At 37.9% G+C, this 17,128-nt stretch overlaps 1 long non-coding RNA gene across 2 annotated transcripts in view; it reads right to left on the reverse strand.

Moving 5' to 3' along the window:
• The window catches only part of LOC103880576, a 210,087-nt gene extending 194,096 nt beyond the window's left edge, over positions 1 to 15,991 (reverse strand). For both annotated transcript variants that reach the window (XR_004179638.1, XR_641689.4), the window contains exons 1-2: positions 15,667 to 15,991; positions 11,099 to 11,323 (exon numbers count right to left, since the gene is read on the reverse strand). This is a non-coding gene — a long non-coding RNA (uncharacterized LOC103880576). The remainder of the gene's footprint in view (positions 1 to 11,098; positions 11,324 to 15,666) is intronic.
• Positions 15,992 to 17,128: the final 1,137 nt, after the last annotated feature.

The following is a 17,128-nucleotide window of genomic DNA, read 5'->3' on the forward strand; positions in this document are numbered from 1 at the left end:
TGCATTGGACTGGTATCAGCTGTTCCCTACTAGACACAGTGTTCTTTTCAATAAACTACTTTGTTTCACACTGACAGTCATTTTTCACCCTGCAGAATTTCAAAGCCAAGAATCCTGTATTACAATGTAAACAAACAAAATTAGACTCAAAATTGCCTTTTCTGATTTTGATATATTAATCAACTCTTCAGGAAAGCTTCTAAACATTTTCAATTACATCAAAACAGGCTGGCAAAATTTTCCAACTTCAAAAAAAAAATCAGGCTTAGTTAAAGGTTTGTTTTCTATTCCATTGGTACTCTATACTACATATTCGCAACTGTTTCTGTTTTAGTACAGATTGATTAATAGCATCAGTTCTAAAATCCCAGCATGTTCACACACACGCAAAAAAGTATTTCCATCTGTAATCTTCATTAACCAACGGAAATCTATCAATTTTGGCGTGCTTGCTGCTTCTTTCAGCTGCAGTCTTGAGTCCTTGCAAATGTCTGAGGCTATGAGCCTCACAGTTGCCATTAAATGCTAATTGTAGGGCAGGTGTGCACTCTAGAAATGGAGGCCAAAAAGAATGGATCAAATGAGCCAAAGAGAAAGAGAAGTCTTGACACCCAAAAGACGCAGTCCCCTCTATGCTTTACACCTTACTTGACTGGGCAGGAAAACTGGCATTTGAACTAACAACAAAAATATGCTGAAGAACAAAACAAGAAGCAGGTATGATTCATAAGGGATGTGAAAAAAGAAAGTGTATACTGGACAATTATGTGCTTAATAGATTAGATGACGACAGCAGCTAACGTGCTTCAATTACTTCTATTGTTACCTTCTTCAAGAAGTGGAAATCGTAGGAATAATGCTACCAAGACAACTGAAATGTTTTCACATCCTTCCCTAAATGTATTCCTTAAGAAAAAAAGCTTACGACTGCTCCTGCTGCTACTTGCTAAAGTTTTTCATAACCTTTAAAGAACTGTCTTATCTACTAGTTAAAACCAGCTAGTTATCAGGATTTACTGAATCCCCGCAGTTTGCAGCATGTGTTGAGTGCAAGAATACAAAAAGAATTAGAATACAAATCTGTTTCCTCAAAAGGGGCTACAATCTGTAGTAGAAACTGGATTTGGAAAAATGCTTGCAAAACATGTAAAAATACTCAAGCCTGAAAAATAATGTGACCTATTATATAATTAGATGGGGTTGTATGTGCCACTACATTGGGAATTTCACCTCCTTTATTAAAATGAAATGCAGAATTTTCAGCACTTGAAGGAGTTTCTCCAAGAGGATACAGGGGCTGGCCGTTTTAGCACAGCTCCACTCTGTGGAATTTCTCTCTCTCTCTTTCTCTCTCTTTCACTCTTAGACACACACACACACACACACACACACACTTTTCTTGCCACTCCTTAATATAAATGAGATAGACTAAAATTTTCAAAATTATTTTATTATTTCACTTTGTGCCAGATGTGTAATGGCAGTCAAGCTTATAGAGTCCAGCACAATAGCTACATAAACCCCCTGACTCCCAAGATTCTTACACAATAAGAATATTCCCATTCTTATTCCCCCAAAGGAGTTAGTGATTTAAGACTAATCTGAGACTGCTGGCACTAGGGCCTGTTCTACAATATTCCAGAATTAGGAATACACCTCTCATCTTCAACAGAAACTGTACTTCAATTCTTAATATCATGATGGGGAAGAAATTTCAGGTTGTCAGAAGATAGAGACTCACAAAAGGACCTCACATGTTTCTTATTTCCTGTCAAATGCAATGCAAAACAAACTCTCAGTATTATTCTACTGCTTCCAGTATTTTTGCCTAAAGATGGGAATTTCTAATCATGTAAACCCGATATTGCTCAGTTAGGGAGTGAAGCGGAGATTGGAAAAAGTTTCATTCCTACTGTTAGTTTCTATGAGGACTGAGTTAGGAGGATTTTCCCAACATGTAAACCAAGAGTCCTGAGAAAGTTTTACATTTCTATCAGCAGAAATTGAAAACCCACAGTGACACTGACACCTAGTCACACCTTTGTTCTGCCTTATATTGGACAAGAAGGGATGAGTTTCTCACCAATCTCACTCCAGATATACCTACTAAAAAGTGCTAGCAGGCAGAGGTATTCTAAACAGGTTTTAAGCATAAGCAGATACATCTTAAGCTTTATTAGACATTTCCTATTTTCTTCATCAGTGTAGATATACAGCAGGCTGTCTATCAGAAAAAGGCTTAGGAGTTTGGTTCTTTGATTAAGAAAAATAATCATGGTGTATTAGTCTATTTATTACCAAGAGAAGAAGAATTTGCTATGTAGCAAAGTCAAGGATTGAGGCCCCAACTGGAGACCTTCCTAAGGGTTTCTCTTAACAAGCCCCATCTGTTCAGTTCACTTCCAATTTGCTTGGCCTAAAGTGCTGATAGAAGGACTGACAGAAGTACCTGACTTCACAGTGCCACCTTTAAATGAAACCCCATTCCCTACATTCATGGTTTGGTCCGTAGTCGGTTGGAAGATAAATCTCTTGATGAAATCACATTTAAAGAAGAGTTACTCACATAGTAAAAGGAGATACTATTCTGTCAGTAACTGTATTAGTCCTTTCTCATATTGCTGTTATGAAATACCTGAAACTAAATAATTTACAAAGAAAAGAAGTTTCATTGGCTCACAGTTAAACAGGCTATACAAGAAGCACGGCTGGGGAGGCCTCAGGAAACTTACAATCATGGCAAAGATGAAGGGGAAGCAAATACATCTTACATGGCTGGAGCAGAAGGAAGAAAGAGAGGAGCGAGGTGCTACACACTTTTAAATGATCAAATCTCATGATAACTCACTCACTATCATGAGAACAACACCAAAGGGGAAATCTGCCCCACAATCCAATCACCTCCCACCAGGCCCCACTTCCAACACTGGGAATTACAATTTGACATAAGATTTGGGCAGGGACACAGACCCAAACCATATCAGTAACTACACATAGAACGGACATGTAAAACAATGGTAGCCAAAATGCAGTGACTTATTCAGGAATGAAAGGGAGGATGATTTTCTAAAGGTGGTAAGACCTTCCTACAGACTTCATCATTATCAAATTGCCCTTATTTTTAAAAGGCTCCCATAAACTGTAACTCTGGTGATTTACATGAATCAATTAACATCTATGTGTAGTAATCATCCAGCAGAAAAATACGTTAGGTATATGTCAATTATTTTTTTTTTGTTTCATTTAACACAACACCAATCTCAATTCACATATGTTAACTCTTCTTTTTTTTTTTTTTTTTTTTTTTTTACCTGAGACGGAGTCCCCTCTGTCACCCAGGCTGGAGTGCAGTGGTGCAAACTCCACTCACTGCAAGCTCCGCCTCCCAGGTTCACGCCATTCTCCTGCCTCAGCCTCCTGAGCAGCTGGGACTACAGGCGCCCGCCACCACGCCTGGCTAATTTTTTGTATTTTTAGTAGAGACGGGGTTTCACCATGTTAGCTAGGATGGTCTCAATCTCCTGACCTCGTGATCCGCCCGCCTCGGCCTCCCGAAGTGCTGGGATTACAGGCATGAGCCGCCGAATCCAGCCCTGTTCACTCTTCTTAATCCACAGTTGCTATTGCATGATTCTGTGCTCATCAACTTAAAAAAAAGAAACAATTTAATTTTAAGAAATCTAAATTAAGCACTTATGTTAGAAAACCAGTATGTCAGCTTAAAGGAGATGGTTGTGCTAATGTAACAAAAGGTTTACCTCATTCCTTCTGCTCACTGAGGTAACCCCCATTCAAGTTGATATCCTTAAGTGAGCTGTGCTAAAAAATGATTGTATCCAAGGAGCTTAGTAGGGGCAAAGGAAACTGCAACACAAAGGGAATCTTATGAGATTAATTTTATTATTTAATAGTTATAAGATTGTACCTAAAATGCTAACTCAAGAATAAAGAAATGTCACCAGTTAACATAAGTTTAAATACTTACAAATATTGAAATAGTGGGAATTGTCAAGTGCAAACACAAGAGACAAGGGCGATGCTATGCCTGATCCTATGAGCAATTTTCAGACATTAGCTCATTCTGACAACTATGATCAAAGAACACAAAGAAACCAGAATTATAATGAAGTGATTTTACATGGTTTTGGTTAGTGTGTTTTCTGTTGGAAATAAAAGAAGGCAAACCAGAATTGGCTTAAATAATGACTTTTATCATATCACAAAGCAGGAAGTCCAGAGCTAGAGTGACTCCATGGTGAGTTCACTTGGTAACTCACCGATGTCAAAAGGAAACTTCTTTACAACTTTCTACTCTTCCAACCTAAGCATGTTGGCTTGCCCTCTGAGCCTGGTTCTCTTCAAGATCCTTAAGGTGGCTTCTGCAGTTCCAGGTATTATATAAGGGTGGCAATCATCAGAGGCAGAAACGTTTGCTTCTAAGTGTAAATTTTACACAGAAGCACCCTACACCTAAGCCAAAGACTCTCCCTCAATACTTATTGGACAAATTTATATCACAAACCCAAGTCTAAATCAATCACTAGAAGGGTAATAATTAGAATTAGAATGTCTGATTTAGACTATTCAAGATTCACCTCCTCTCAAGGCTGATGGAAATCCCCTAAAACACATGACTGCCCAATATTTGAGAAAATTTAGAGTTCTACAAGTAACAAATAAGGCTGATGAGAATGACAATGGGGTAGGCAGCCTGAAGTATCAACCACATATACCTAACAGAAATAGAATAGAGCTTAACTCACTATGCTATGGCTCAATTCATAGAGTTGACACAGTTTAACAGGTGGATAGTATCATATATCTAAGATTAGCCATTGTTGTTATAGCAATATATCTTCACAGAGAGCTGGAAAGACATGAATCTCTCTTTAAAAGGCAGTAAGTGATTATAATTGAAGCACAAATCATTGCTAAATCCATATCATCTACATGGACCCAAAATAGATGTTTCCTCTTTTATTGAAAAATCAAGGGTTCCTTTTACTGGAAATTTGAGTTCCAGTGAGTTTCCAGTAACAGTTTCACATTACAGACGTGCATTTGTAATAAGTTTAAATTGGTTAATTGGGCTCAATTTATCTAATGAGCTACTAAAGTGGTCAATTGTTATGCAAATTAGGGAACATGGCTGTATTAAAAAGTAATGTATTGTATAACATATTACCTGAATATATTCAGATATACATTGTTTCATTTTTCATTTCATTCTAAATTTTCATTTATCACATAACCATCTCCCACATAGAAAAAATGGCTACAATGATACTTGTTAACTGTGTGCACTGTTCTAAAATATTTACTCAATTCTCATGAGAAATAATACTATTGAAATATTTTACTCTGTTTAAGGGATGTTGGGAAACACAATGTGGTATAACAATAAAGCAATCAACTGAGAGGCAGGAAACAGAATTCTAAGTCTGATAGCATTTATTGAGCACTCTCTGTGTACCAGGTGCTGTGCCAAGTGTCTAACCTGGACTTGTTTCTTTAATTCTCCCGATAACTCTGTCAACCACGTACTATGATTATCCCGTTTTCACACTGAAGCACAAAACTGGTGCACAGAGTCACTTGTGCAGGCTTACACAGTTAGTAAGTGGTAGGGGCAAGCTTCAAACCCAACCACATGACTTCAGAGCCAAAGCACTTAATCGTGGTGCAATACCACCTCTCTAGTTCTGGAATTGGCACTAGCTGCTTAAACTGGTGGGGGGTGGGGGGCTGGTTACAGTTTTCTAATGAATTAAGAATTTGAGATATTGAAGAACATTTCCAGCCCTAATACTAAAAATGTCATGAAAGCCATGACCTTACAGACATTCTCTTCAGCCATATGGTTTATATTAAGATTATATTTATCACACAACTGAACACCCATCTCTGGACTTTCTAAGTAACAACTGCAAGGTAATTCGGAAGAAGGAAGAACTAAAAAGCCAACCATGACATATAAGTCACAGAAAAATTACATCCCCTTGGAGGAATAATGTTACAGTTTATGAGACCTAAATTCATAAGGTATCCCAGACACTCGCGTGAGACCTACCTAGAAGGTAGGCTACAGAACTGAATTTCCTACACTACGGCTCCTGAACTAACCAAATATTTTTCAAAGTACACTACAATGTTTCATGACAATAAACAATGGAAAATTCTTGCCTCTCAGAGCAAAAATTCTTTTTTTTTTTTTTTTTTTGAGACAGAGTCTCGCTCTGTCACCCAGGCTGGAGTGCAGTGGCCGGATCTCAGCTCACTGCAAGCTCCGCCTCCCGGGTTCATGCCATTCTCCTGCCTCAGCCTCCTGAGTAGCTGGGACTACAGGCGCCCGCCACCCCGCCCAGCTAGTTGTTTGTATTTTTTTAGTAGAGACAGGGTTTCACCGCGTTAGCCAGGATGGTTTCGATCTCCTGACCTCATGATCCGCCCGTCTCGGCCTCCCAAAGTGCTGGGATTACAGGCTTGAGCCACCGTGCCCGGTCTCAGAGCAAAAATTCTTTCATCTCTCTGAGTCTCCTAAAGAGTGAGAATTAAGGTATTTTTTAAAATCTCACTAAACATAATTATGAGTATTCATAGGATTTCTCAAAATATCCTCTTGGATATATCCAAACAGAGGCATAAAGATCAATACATTTGCAGAAGAATATTAATTTTTTTTCTCCCAACACTGTGAACTAACTACTCACTAGAAGGGACTACCATTCAGCTTATCTGAAGAGTTAAAGTTGTCATCTAAATGACTAAAGTCTCTAATCATATGTTAAGGATACAAGCAGGATTGCGCAGCATCTTCCTGCAGTCTGTGAAGAAGTTCATCCTTGATGTACTTTCTCACTATGTGTAAAGAAGGTCATTGAGTGGTCTAAGTCCTGGAAATTGTCCTAGTCAGAGGTGTTTTCTCAACCTGTGGCCCCTGGTGGAATGGCCATGGCACAGAAGTGCAAAGGATAGAAACATTTTCTTCTGAAACAATCACTGGAATATAAAAATCAGCAAACTTGTTGTTAAGGATCAACTTTCTTTTGGGTATACAGTAATATCTCAATTATCTCCAATAGATAAGGGAAATAAGTGTGACTGTACAAATAAATCATGTCTCATAGTATGTGTGTGTATGTGGGCATATCATTTTATGGATTTTGTTTTGCAATCCCATTCTTCTTTTATTACATAATAAAGTTAATTTGTTATTCCTGAACAAAAGATGACCAAAAGGTTCCAAAGCATTGTGGATGCTAAGGTCAAGTTGTGCTACAGTATGCAAGGACTAATCCATAACAACTTGCTTAAAAAGATAGTAGCAGCTTGTTTACATCTGTAATGTGAAATGTATTCCAAATAAAAGTGCTGTGCAATTCTATTCCCACATCCTTGCTATATCTTTGTCCTAGGTTTATGGAATACATAAATTAAAAAGAACTTTATGACATTTTCCACCAAGGAAAAGCTTCAGGCAGCTGAAGAACAATACAAAAAGCCATTGATGACAAGAACCATCTGCTTGTCATGTAAATGTTTCCTAAATCAAAAAAGGCATGAAGTTCCTTTTGTTTTGTTTCTCCCTTTCACCTTTGAGGCCAATCAGATTCCATGGACAAGGCATAAAATGAGAGGAATTACTACTCTGTCTTGTCTGAGCCATTGAGTTCGTAATAAAATAAGGATAATATGTCAATTCAGCAACAAAAGAGGCAAACAAGTAGGAACCGAAATAACAAAATTAATTTGGTAATATTGAGACTTCAGAACCAAGGGAAGTAGAATGATCAATGAAGTGAGTGGAGCAATGGCAACAGAGTCCCACCAGCTCAGGACCAAGCCTGCGTCAGACTCTTCCAAACCTCTGGCAAGTAATTTCACTGCTCTAGATCATGTTTCTTTTCTTTTCTTTTTTTGTTTTAGATACAGGGTCTTATTCTGTCACCTCAGGATGTAGTGCAGTGACTCAATCATAGCTCACTGCAGCCTCAAACTCCTGGGCTCAAATAATCCTCCCACTTCAACCTCCAAGCAGCTGGGACTACAGGCATGCACCACCACACCAGCTATTTTTTATATATTTATCTTTTGTAGTGATGAGTTCTCACTGTGTTTCCAGGGCTGGTCTTGAATTCCCGGCCTCAAGCAATCCTCCCATCTTAGCCTTCCAAGCCAAGCACTGGGATTTCAGTAGATCATGTTTCTTAATCTGTGAAATGGGAATAATACCGATACCTACTTCAAAGGATTGTGGTGAGAAATAAATCATCAGCTTGAAAGCACTTATCCCAGTGCCTGGCACATGGCCAGTAATCTATACATGCCAGCTGCTACTCCTATTAACCCAGGAGTAAGATCATCCAACTGAGGGACAGTATTTGGATAGCACACCCTGTCCTGAGAATATCTCTCATTTCATATTTTAACAAAATATATGCAAGTTCTTCCTTTCATAAACTCTCCTTTGAAAATTTAATCTGCAAAGTAATATACATTTTCAGCCAGGCACAGTGGCTCCTGCCCGTAATCCCGGAGGCTGAGGTCAGCGGATCACTTGAGGCCAGGACTTCGAGACCAGCCTGGCCAACATGGCAAAACCCCATCTCTACTAAAAATACGCCAGGTATGATGGTGCGGGCCTATAATCCCAGCTACTTAGAGGCTGAGGCACAAGAATTGCTTGAACCTGGGAGGCAGAGGTTGCAGTGAGTGAAATACAATAACCAGCTTTTGTGGTTTCATTATTGCATTTGAATTTTTATAGCTGTGAGCCAAGATTGCACCAATGCACTCCAGCCTGGGCAACAGAGTAAGACTCTGTCTCAAAAAAAAAAAAAAAGTAATACATATTTCAAAAAAGATTTTGTTAATGTAGGTTTTATAGTGAGAGTCTCTTCCCCACTCACAATATCAATTGTAATCATGACTTTAAATACCACTGTTCTGGATTTGGGATATATGCTTCCAACCTTTCACATGTTTAAACAAACATAGATATCATTTTTATAATTTTTTTTTTTTTTTTGAATTGGAGTCTCACTCTGTCGCCCAGGCTGGAGTGCAGTGGCACCATCTCCACTCACTGCAAACTCCACCTCCCGGGTTCACGCCATTCTCCTGCCTCAGCCTCCCGAGTAGCTGGGACTACAGGCACCCACCGCCACGCCTGGCTAATTTTTTGTATTTTTAGTAGAGACGGGGTTTCACCATGTTAGCCAGGATGGTCTCAATCTCCTGACCTTGTGATCTGCCCGCCTCTGCCTCCCAAAGTGCTATGTTTACAGGCGTGAGCCACCACACCTGGCCTCATTTTTATAATTTTTTAAATAGAAATTAAACCATGTTATAGAAGTTATTGTTACTTCCTCTTTCACTTATGTACCCTGCATATCTTTCATAATATGTTAGTAGGTGCAGATTTGTGCTGTTGACATAAATCTAATATTAAATTGTAAATGATAAGGAGATAAATGATAAGATAAATCATGAAAATAAAAAGATCATTAAAAAGTGTTCTTTCATTGTTGCTTAGCTTTTAAGAGTGATGATGGCATTGGGATTAAGTTTTGTTTCAAGTCCTTACCTTTTAGAGATATCTACTGGAATATTTACAGAAAAATTACATAATGCCTAGGATTAGCTTCAAACTGAAAGAGGGATGGAAAGACGAAAACTGGGAAACATAAATAAAACAAGATTGGTCATAAATTGATAATTAAGCTAGCTGATGACCATGTAGGGATGAAAGTATTCTCCTCTTTGTACTTTTGAATATTTTTGAAATATTTTATAGCAAAAAATTTTAACATTTTCCCTCCTTAAAACTGATCTAATAAATGCCAAATAGCCATATCTTTAAATCACAGCAATTAATTCCTCCTGACTGGTTAGATAATAACTTAATCAACAAGACTAATCATTCCTAACACACATCCCCTAAGCAGCACAAACCAAATACAACTTAGCTTTCTTATATTTTGAATGATCCTATAAAAATTCAAATGCAGTAACGAAACCACAGAAGCTGGTTATTGTATGTCACCAATGTTAAGGGAGCTATTTATCGACAAGTGCAAATTATAAACTATTATAATTATTTTTTTTTTAGAGTTAATGAAGTGTTTTCCTTTTGCTCTTACATTGAAATTATTGCAGCTGGATGAAAAAACAAAAACAGTTGTTTAAACTAGCTACACTCAAGAAATCAAAAAGATCATGCGGAGTGCTCTATTCACCCAGCTAGGAGGACACATACAACCTGGAGTGTGCTCACCAAAATGTTGCCATGCTGAAGCTAAAAGAAGTTCTTTATTATGCCACTGGAGCAGAATAATATTTTGAGTTTCATGTTTTACTCTATGCACACCTCAACACTTCCAGGAACGTGGCCAGGCCCTTAGTATGTCTTGTCTCTGGGGCAGGAGAGGAGGTTTATAAGACATAGAGGGGGAACTGCCTGAATCCTATAGTTCCTCTTGGCTTTTGTAAAAGTCTACACACACTAAAGAGGTATGTCCCTGAAGCCCAGAGGCAGACAGGAGAGACAGTACTTTCTAGGGCAGCAAAAGGGAAGAATTAGTTTTTTCAATATTGGGAAGAGGTCAGAGTTCAGAAGATCCTGTGAGACAAAGAATCTTACAAGGCAAAGAGTGTCTGTATTGTGCACCCAGCGATGTTGGATGCTAGACTTCCAGTCCTCTCAAAGATTTCTGACACTGAACGTGGACTGGAAGCAAGGGAGAAGCAGAATCTAAAAAGATCAAGATGAATGGAAAACGGATATCTCTGCATTATCAGTGAGATAATGACATGATAATGCATGATCAATGACAAGGAGATCATCACCTATGATTCGGCATCATTTAAGATCCTGAACTCTTGGACTATTGTTTGGGGCAGGACATCACTAATAAATATTTCAACTTAATTTCTGCCAGCCCATAAGTATAATGAGATGTTAGATTTAAGTTTAAGTGGGTTTAAAGAAAATAAAAATGTCCAATAGCACAGCTCTTAGTTTGTGGTAGTTACTTCATACAGGCTACTCCATTAAAAATCCACCATGCCAATAAAAGAGACTATAGAAGCAACCTACCTCCATTCTGGAATAACCATCCTTTACATCTGCACAGCTTTGTATTGGTAAGGTGTTTTCACACATGTTGTCTCCTCTGATCCTCACAGAGTTCCGAGGGTTCAGCGGCTCTTGAGCTGTTGAGAGTAGATGGGCAGGAGTGAAATGGCTCAGTGGAAGACAGGACTTTCTCAACTGGTCACTAGTCATTTGTCTTGCTTGCTCGCTCTCTCACTCGCATTCTTGCTAGAAACAAGAGGAACCATTTATTCAACATTTCATTTAAAAACATCTGTGCAAAATTATCACTTGTAAGATGGATTTTATGGAGGCTATTGTCAAGGATGAATTCACTTCCTCAGGGGTCGCAATTTAGGCTGCCATCCAATGGTGGTAGTTAAGTCTTGGCCAAATGTTACTCAGCAGAGAAATATTAATATAACAAAACAATTGTTTGCAGGTGTATTTACAAAGGAAAAACAATTATAGCACTTTGCAATGCCTTCTTACTATAAGAAACAGGTATCTTTCTTAAAACAATTCAACAGAGAAAAAAAAAAAAGTTCATTTAAAGAGCATTCTTTTAGTGCAAATTTTTGAAGCCAGAAGATTTAATGGAAGTTGCCTCTAAGGAATGGGAGTTGGGGAAATGAAGTAGGTGAGACTTTCATTTTTCTAATTTGTACGTTTCTTTTTGTATATATATATCATAGTTTGGAAACTAATCTTTTTTAATCAAATGAATCTAATATCTAATTGGATCTTCTCCTCTTTATCACATCATTGCTAACAAAATATCTGCAAACATAAGCATTCTTTAATAACTTACAGGGCTTTAAAAAGAGAACTTTGATTCCCAACTATTCATTTCTGTCACTAATACCCCTGCCCTTGTTTGTCCATGCTCTTTAGGCCAGGAATTTCTAACTACGGTAAGAACACCAGTGGGATAAAGGAGTCTTCAAAATCAGCATCAGGATTAAGAATTCACTTTCCATCAGCCTACGCCATCTGGTGAGTACGCAAGGTTTAAGGCACCTGCCTTTGATTTTTCAGGCATATTCTCAGCATACAAGTAGTAATCTAGGAGAGCAGTTTTTTGTTTTTATTTTAAAGTTTTAACAGGAAAAAAATTCTCCGAAAGACAAAATGCATTTTTATGTCTGCAAAACTTACTACAGGCTTTCATGGCTAGAAATCCTAGAACCAAGAATCAAATTCAAGTCTTTCTATTTTTAAAGATCATGTTCTTTCCACTCCACTGTGCAACTTCCCGTAGAGATCATATTTTCATAAACTTAGTTTTCTTTAAAACAGGAAATTGGATTTGCAGAGTTTCTTTCAGCCCCTGCTGCTGTGTGAAACAGAGAAGATATCTCACTGTTATGGTCAGCAGTGCCTGGATACCACCGGAAATGTGCCGGGATGATTTGTGTCTAGGTATATGTGATGGCATCCTTCTCCAAAAGCTGTGAGCACCTGCATAGCTTGAATTCAGCTTATGTGGAGCTTTCCAGCAGCCACAGAACAAACACATCTTCCCAGCACAACTAATATAAGAAGAATTTAAAAAAAAAAACAAAACTTACTACAAATAATAAAATAACAAAACTTAAAGACATGTAACTGTCCTTATAGAAAGACACTGGCTTTCTGTTTTTTAATGGTGGGAGGCATATTCTTAGAGTAGTAGAGGGATATAGGAAGGTGAGAGCCAGAGCCCTTGACTCGGTCCACAGGCTCAGCAGCCTTCTTTTTGGCTGGCATCGGCTTCATAACCTGCTCTCTCCTTTACCCTTGCAGGTAAAGAGAAGACTGTTTGGCCTCTCCAGTCCTGTGATTTAAGACCTTTCTTTTGTTCCCTCTCACTAGTAAACGCAACAATTACCCCTTTCCTTGGGAAAGTAACAACTCTACATCTCCTGTGGCCTGGTTTCCAGTTTCTAACATGTTCCCCTTACACTTCATTTTCATGTGTTTCCTCTTTCTGAGAACCTCCTCCATCCCTCCCAAATGTCTTCCAGGTTTAGACCTTGTGGCTTCATTTGCATGAATTGATTATGTTTTTTAAATTGTTTCTCTTCATAATCCCCATAGCAACTGGCTTCTTTAGAAATTTCCTCACGGTCCAAAGATATCATATCTTTTAACTGAAAATAACATTTTGACTAGAATTAGTAGAGGAAAATAAACTGTTTTATTACCCTGTCCTTGAAGTTTCATTTCTTTAATTTTCTTTTGTAAAATTAAAAATAAAAAAAAAAACCTGTCAACTCAGCTGGATGGAATTTGTTGGGTATTGTGGGGCTTATAAGTTATTAAAAGATGTATATAAATTTTTAAATGCTGTCTCACCCATTTTACAGAGCAGGCAGCTTTTCACTTATTCATTCAATAAGTGTTTTTTTAGTATCTTAAGAACTGTGTTTAAAGCTGTGAAACATTTAAGGTGAATATAAAACCCAGAATTGTCCTCCTGCACCTGAAATCGTTTTTAGATAACAATAAAACGTAGTGTGTAATTAAACACTAAAACTATAAAACAGCCCTATCATCATTTTCAGTTGATGTAAGAAGAAGGTGAAATTTGAATTGGGCCCTGAGGAGTAGGATTTGAAAAGCTGAAAGAACACCAAAAACATTATTCTAGGCATCATTCCAGAAGAGAAGGCAGTGTGAAATTTATATGAAGGATAAATATGGAATGTTTGGAGGGACAGTGAGTAGATCAACTTGGCTAGAGGAGAGTACATTGAGACATGTAAGACGGATAAAAAGCTAGAAGATAAGGCTAGAAGGCAGGTGGAGAAGGTCTTACCCATCAAGTCTCGACCTGGGTTTGGATTTTATCTCAAAGATGATAGGATTAACTAGATAAAACGGAAGATTAATCTACAGGAAATTACGAAGTATAATCTAAAAGAATCTTTAAAATGGCTTGAGGGTCAGGCTTTCTCCCTGTCTTCTGTTTTGTTTCTCCTTCCTCCATTTCCCTACTCCACTTTCAACCAGTGATCTTGAGAATCACACAATTCTATTGTGCAATTTTTAAATGGTGTCATTCTCCTGCTTAAAACAGTTCAATAGCCTTGCAGAGACTTTCAGATAAAATCCTACCAATTTAACACATGGCCTTTAAGATCTGGCCCTAACTTGCCTCTCCAGACTTGTCACCTATACAACAGGCATCACTTTAACCCTTTTCTGTTGGACTGAAATACCCTTCACTCCTCCATGCCCCTTTCCATTTTTTTGTCTGACAAACGTGTAACTCATCTTGAGGTTTTGGCTTAGATGTCACTTTCCCAAGGATGGATCTCAGAGCACTTTAAATCTAGATTATGCTGCCTGACACATATTCCATCTCTATGACAGTACTTAGGATCCCTGTGATTGCCTTGGGCATATCCATAGAGGTGGGGTGGTTTCCCCAGTACCTAACAAAGCACCAGAAACATAAGAGATGCCTTAAAATTTTTGTGAAATTAAATAATAGAAAATGAAGAAGGCAGAAAAAATAGGAGTCTATGGCGATCAGACAGTAATAAAATATTAAGATTTAGGCATAAATTCTGGGATAGGCTTGCAGCAATGGAAAAGAAGGGATGGATTGAGGCACAGTAAAAAAAAGAAAGCTAGGTGGAATGCTGACAAACCTCAATTCTGACTGAGCTGACATAATTTGGTATACATAATTAAAAGGTCCATCCAACCCTATAGTTTCCAAACTCTGGCTGATCATCAGAATCATCCAGAGAATCAGGAATGTTTTTTGGTTTTGATGTGTTTTGATTTTTCATGATCATTCTCATAACAACTTACTGATGTTTAGGAGTTACCTAGATGTCATATAAGGCCATTTCTAGCACTCATGTTCTGATTGAACCAAGACATCTCTGAAAAGGTAATAAGCAACTGAATGTAAGAGCAGAAGGAATGCCTTATACTACTACATTTTTAGGCTGGTTAACCTGGAGTCACAATTTGCATGTAACAGGCAGCCAAAAGAAAAAAGAAAAAAATTTTATATATATATATAATTGATAAATAAATCAGGGAAGGAGAAAGAGGGAGCACATTTTCTGAGATGGATTTGATGTTGGACAAGAGTTTCCCAACTGACACTCTACCATTTTTGTGTCCTTCCAGCTGTCTCAACAGAACTCTCATCCTGCTTTAAGTCCTTGGCATTGCTGTTTTGGCTACTATAGTGACTATCTCTGAGGAACAGCACCCAATTTCTCTTTAAAGAATTAGCCTCCCCCATTGTGTATAGTCTTCTTGAAATTGTAAATTGTCGTATGTGACTAGTGAGCACTTGAAATCTGGCGAGTGCAACTGAAGAACTGAGTATTTTAGTTAAATTAAATTTTATTTAATAATTATTATAATTTTTTTGAGACAGAGTCTTGCTCTATAGCATAGGCTGGAGTGTCGTGGTGCAATCCTGGCTCACTGCAACCTCTGCCTCCCAGCTTCAAGAAAGAAGGTCCTGCCCTCCCTTAGCTGAGATATAACAAAAACTCTCTCCTTGATTTTAAAAACTTGAGTCAAGTGTCCAAAGAGCAGAGAAATCAATTGGTGCTCACCATTCTTGCTGTGTCATTAAGTTCCTTGGAATGCCCTGGTTTCTGTTCTTTTAACTTAGCCTTGTTATCAAGCCTTCTCATCATCTATGAACTACCCAGTATCCTTCCAAATCACCATTTTGTTTAACAAGTCATTTCAATATCCGGTACCTACAAACAAACAAATGAACAAAAACTAATACTTAATATACCACCTTCATTGTCTCATTGTATAAAACAGTTCCTTCCTGTGCTCACCCCCGATTCTTCTCTAGTTTCTGCACTAGGAAAGTATGCATAGCCATTGCAGTATTTAAAAAAAAAAAAAAGAAAGAAAGAAAAAGAAAAAAATGCAAGCCACACATGTAATTTTATATTTTCTAGCAGCCACATTTTAAAAAGTACACAGAAACGGATGAAATTAGTTTTAAGGCTATATTTTATTTAAACAAATATATCTTTATTATTATTTAACATACAATATGAAAAAATATTGAGTTGGTTTTTTTTAGGGTAAGTCTTTTGAAGTGTGGTATGTATTTTACACTTACAGCACATCTCACTGCAGATGCTAAATTTTGAAAGGTTCAAGTGACATATGTTCCTTCCGAAACAATATAGCCACATAGACAGAAAAATAACTCACAGTTACTTTTAACATTTAAATTGCTGGGCATGGTGGCTCATGCCTATAATCTCAGCACGTTGGGAGCCCAAGGCAGGCAGATTGCTTGAGGCCAGGTGTTCAAGACCAGCCTGGCCAACACAGCGAAACTCCATCTCTGCTAAAAATTCAAAAATTAGCCAGGTGTGGTTGTGGGCGCCTGTAATCCCAGCTACTCAGTAGGCTGAGGCATGAGAATTGCTTGAACCCAGGAGCCAGAGGTTGCAGTGAGCCAAGATCGTACCACTACACTCCAGCCTGAGCAACAGAGCAAGACTCTGTCTCAAAAAAATAATAATATTAAATAAAAATTTAATTTAACTAAAATATTCAGTTCCTCATTTGCACTAGCCACATTTCAAGTGCTCACTAGTCACATATGACAAGCATCTATGTACTAGGCACCACACCCTTAGATCTGCTACAGGAGTGAACAGTCACAGGGAACCTTTTCTTGATGGATCCAGTAGTTGGCAGGAATTGGAGGCTTTCATCCTTCCAACAAATTCCATTATGACAGGACTCAAAACTGTGTGAAGACCTATTTGAAATATTTCTTCCCCAAAAATGATGTTTCTTTGCCTGGGTAACTACAACAGGTTAACACATTATTGATTGTGAGATCTATCCTCTGTGCTCTGCAATTCAGGTACATAGAAAGATCAAGGAATTATCTTGTCAGGTAGTTTTCAAAATTAAAAATACATAATTACTCTTAAATCACTTATCATTTATAACATGTTGAGGGGTGGGAAGAGACTTGGAGGATTCATTTTAATTATAAGGATTTTCACTATCAAATAGAAAATAGAATTTTGA

The sequence above is a fragment of the Papio anubis genome, chromosome 18, assembly GCF_008728515.1.
Source record: "Papio anubis isolate 15944 chromosome 18, Panubis1.0, whole genome shotgun sequence".
Taxonomy (NCBI): Eukaryota; Metazoa; Chordata; class Mammalia; order Primates; family Cercopithecidae; genus Papio; species Papio anubis.